This window comes from Mus pahari, chromosome 15 (genome assembly GCF_900095145.1).
Source record: "Mus pahari chromosome 15, PAHARI_EIJ_v1.1, whole genome shotgun sequence".
Taxonomy (NCBI): Eukaryota; Metazoa; Chordata; class Mammalia; order Rodentia; family Muridae; genus Mus; species Mus pahari.
The window spans coordinates 29,325,495-29,329,849 of record NC_034604.1 but is presented as its reverse complement, the minus strand read 5'-3'; the positions used below and the strand labels follow the sequence as shown (position 1 = coordinate 29,329,849).

Sequence of the window (4,355 nt, the reverse complement as noted above, 5' to 3'; positions counted from 1 at the left end):
TTTTTTTTTTTTAAATTTAAAGAAATAGTGTGGTAGAGAGGCCCTACAAGTACATGGGCCATTCTAAAGATTTCCTATGATGGAGAATTGAGATATATAAACTTAAACTGAGGATTTCATACACGAGATAGAAGGGAGTGGCTAGCTAATTGTGCACAAGAACGAGGACTCAGAGCAGGGACAACACCACCGGACCAGCCACAGAAGGGCAGAGAAGCCAGCGAGGTTGGAAGCATGGGTCTCCACATGGATATCAGAGTTGGACCCTTGGTATTTCAGATTTCAGAGAGGATGTGTATACTAAGTGGGCCATGCTGAGCATGGAGTCACAATGTAGGTAAAGAAGGTGAGAGCTTGTAGACTTTCATTAGTCTCCTCACACAGAAGAAAACAAGGGAAAGGCCTTGCACAACTTGGCTTCCCATGCTTTTGTTGTTTGCCTGTGCTCAGCGGTGTCTCTTTGAGGCATGTAGGTGAATAATCTCGATTTGCGATTCTTAAATCTGCACTGAGAGTTCAGTGGGTCCCTTTAAAAGCCCCAGAAGAATAAACAGCTCCCTTCCTCAAAAAGCTCTACACCATTTCCCCTTTCCAGGGAGGAAATATGGACAAAGCAAGGGCACATTTCAGCCGGAGGGCCTCTCCCCAGCTGACAGCCTGCAATGCTGTTGCTAAGCTGGGGAGCATCCCATTGTCATTTGAGAAAGCCAGCTGCAGAGCTAGATAGAGTGAGCTTGTCTCTTCAACCCCAAGACTGTAATTATGCTAAAATGGGATCTCACAGCAGTGGATATAAAGAGAAGCCTTGGAATACGTCTCCCACACTAAACAACTTTATGGTTGAAAGGAAGCAATTACTGCGAACAAGATGAGGCTAAGGAAAAAGGCATAACTTTACAACTTTTCTAACTTAGTATTGACAGGATTGTGCTGACCTCAAAGAGTCTGTGTCCCACCCCCAACCCCACCCCCACCCCCACCCCCACCCCCACCCCACCCCGCCCTCTGCCAAAGCTGTAACTTCAGTTTTCTGCCTTCGGATTGAGTGGAGATAATTTTTAAAAATTAACTCCTCCAAGCAAAGACTTGAGGAGCACTTGGTAAACTGCTCATCATAGAAACACGAGGACCTGCTAGGCGTGGTGGCACACGCCTTTAACTCCACCACTCAGGAGGCAGAGGCACTCAGGAGACAGAGGCAGGTGAACCTCTGAGTGGGAGGTCCACCTACTCTATAGCCCAAGATCCACTACTGTCAGTCAGGGTTATGCAGAAAAGCTCTGTCTTGAGAACCCAAATATAAACAAATAAAAGTAAGCACACACCACCTGTGTGCTAGTGTGGCTTTGTGATCTCAGTGCTGGGAAGGCAGAGACAGGTCACCTGATCCCTGGGACTTTCTGGCTACCCAGCATAGCCTAATCAGTGAGTCCCAGGTTCCAATGAGAGACTCGGTCTCAAAAACTAAGATGGTGTCAAAACAGGAACGATACCTGAGAAAACACACACACACACACACACACACACACACACACGCACACGCACACGCACACGCACACGCGCATGCACACGCACACGCGCGCGCGCACGCGCGCACACACACACACACACACACACACACACACACACACGGTACTCCTCCTCCTCCTTCTCCTCCCTACTCCACTGAAAGCAACTTCCTAGAGTGACTCGATACTATCACTACTTTTATTAAAGTTGTGTTTAGTTATCCGTACCACTAAGACTTGGCAAGAATTAACTATCCAAGAAAGATCTCTGGTATGTCATGAATCAGTACTATCTTCTTTTGTAAAATTTCATCTTAGGAATATTCTAGGGAAGCTTGTGGAGTTAAAAAAAAAAAAAAGTATATATTGCTGAAGATGGAACCAAGGGCATCATGCATGCCAGGCTTCATGCCAGCTCTACCTGCTTAGGTTGCCACCGTGAAGCTGGCATTAAGGCTCTGTGAGGAGAGAGCATGTTTGAAAACAGCAGAACCTGGGGATTCCTAACTCTTCCTTTCCTGTGGCAGACAGCGGCAGAAGCAGGAAGCTAGAGACAGGGTGATGCCTGATATGAGAAACTGCACATTAGAACCACCCACAGCAGCCCACTGCCTCCTCATTCCTACTTCATTGCCTGCAATTAAAAATGTGCACCCTGCAGGAGATGGCTTCCTGAGCAGAACACCAATCCCACAGGCATTAAGATAAACAATACATAATAATAAACAATAATAAGTGGAACTGAAACTGAGAAGCTTCTGTAAGGCAAAGGACACTGCCTAAAGGACAAAATGGCAGCCTACACAATGGGAAAATGTCTTCACCCACCCCACATATGACAGAGGGCTGATATCCAAAATTTATAAAGAACTTAAGAAACTAGAAATCAACAAACCAAATAATCCAATAAAAAATGGGGTACAGATCTAAACAGTGAATTCTAATATTTGAGAAGCACTTAAAGAATTGTTCAACATCCTTAGTCATCAGGGAAATGCAAATCAAAACAACTCTGAGATTCTAACTTACACCCATTAGAATGGCTAAGATTAAAAATTCAAGCAACAGCTCATGCTGGTGAGGATGTGAAACAAGGGGAACACTCCTCCGTTGCTGGTGGGAGTACAAACGTGTACAACTATTTTGGAAATTAATTTGGTTTCTCAAAAAATTAAGAATCAATTATGCTTTAAGACCCAAATATACCACTCCTAAGCATATACACAAAAGATGTGCCACCATACCACAACGACACTTACTCAACTATGTTCCTAGCAGCTTTATTCATAATAGCCAGAACCTGGAAATAACCTAGATGCCCCTCAACTGAAGAATGGATAAAGAAAATGTGGTACATTTATATAATGGACTACTGCTCAGCTGCTGTTAAAAGCAATGACATCATGAGATTTGATGGCAAATGGATAGAACCAGAAACAATCATCCTAAGTGAGGTAACACAGACCCATAAAGACAAATAAGGTATGTACTTACTTATAAGTTGATATTAGCTGTGAAGAATAACCATGCTACAATCTACAGACACAAAGGCCACGTCCTGCATGGCTGGAGAAAGGATGGTATGACATGCTCCTTGAGAACACAGAAGGAGAGCTAGCAGGGTGTGGGCCTCTACAGGTGCTGAAGGTTGCTAGTTGTAAGTCTTGTTTGTATAATAATGTATATATTTTTACTTCATGTTCCTCCTTGGGGAAATGTTCTCCTTGACAAAGTTAATGACTCTGTGATAATTAGGAACAGCATGAATCTAGGAAGTGATAATGTGTCTATGTTCCTCAACAAAATGGTAAACACTGTGACCTTCAAGACAGCCCTTAAGGCTGTGGGAAAGAACTCTGAAAACATGAGTTCAAGAATATATAAACAGGATTTCCCAGCTATGCAAAATATACGGATGCAATATAAATTGTATGAGGGGCATCACAGACCTAAAAGAAAAGAGGTAGCTGCACTAATGAGCCAGCTTATCAGAAAGATATTAAGGAGTGGGATCGCAATATCCCACCCAGTTAAACTTACTGTTTGTGCTTACAAAGGCAAGGCAAGCAGATTTCTGACTTCAAGGCCATCCTGAATTGGTGGATATCCAATGGGAGGCTGGCTTTTCTGAGTTTAGGTCCAGGCATGGTGGAAATGGTGATCTCAGTGTGGGATCCAACCAAACTATCTTATTGCTTGTGTTTACAAAGACAGGAGATCTCTGAGTTCATTTGCTATGTTTTTAAAAAAAAAAAATGCACTTGCTGTCCTTTTGTAAGAATCAATGGGCTAAGGTCATTAAATGCTGATTTGTGAGATAATCAAAAGGGTACTTGGGGTAAATGACTGAATTGATCTGTAAATAAAAGACAGGGCTTTGGTCTGTAAAAGAGAGAGCTACCTAGAGAGCTGACACACCTCTTTTAGAATTTTTCTAGCAGGTTTTCTGACTTTGGTCACAAAACCTAATAGCTGTCTAGAGATGTATCTTGAGCAGACTACAGAGCTGTCAACCTGCACCCCATCATTGACTTTGAGTGGTTTCATCTGCCCCTCCCGAACACTCAGGACCTTTTCCCAAACTAAGGCTGGTCCTTGGCACCCAAAGAAGCTAAGAAAGAAGAAGGGCTCAAGATGTGTGGATCTCACTGAGAAGGGGAAATAGAATAGACATTGTGGATGCAATATAAATTGTATGAGGGGCAGATGGAGGAAGGGATAAGACTGGGATGGGGGGATAGGAGTGGGGATGGGAACAGGAAGGATCGGGTGTGGGGCAGAGGGAGGGAGAGAATACTGGAAGAGGCAACTGGAATGGGGTGGGGTGCATCTCTGGAATGAGCTAGA

The 4,355-nt window shown here is 43.7% G+C and overlaps 1 non-coding gene across 1 annotated transcript; it reads left to right on the top strand.

Moving 5' to 3' along the window:
* The first annotated feature begins 3,915 nt into the window (after positions 1 to 3,915).
* On the top strand, positions 3,916 to 3,977 carry LOC115065580. Its single transcript, XR_003845344.1, has one exon. It is a non-coding gene; the product is annotated as a U7 small nuclear RNA (small nuclear RNA).
* Positions 3,978 to 4,355: the final 378 nt, after the last annotated feature.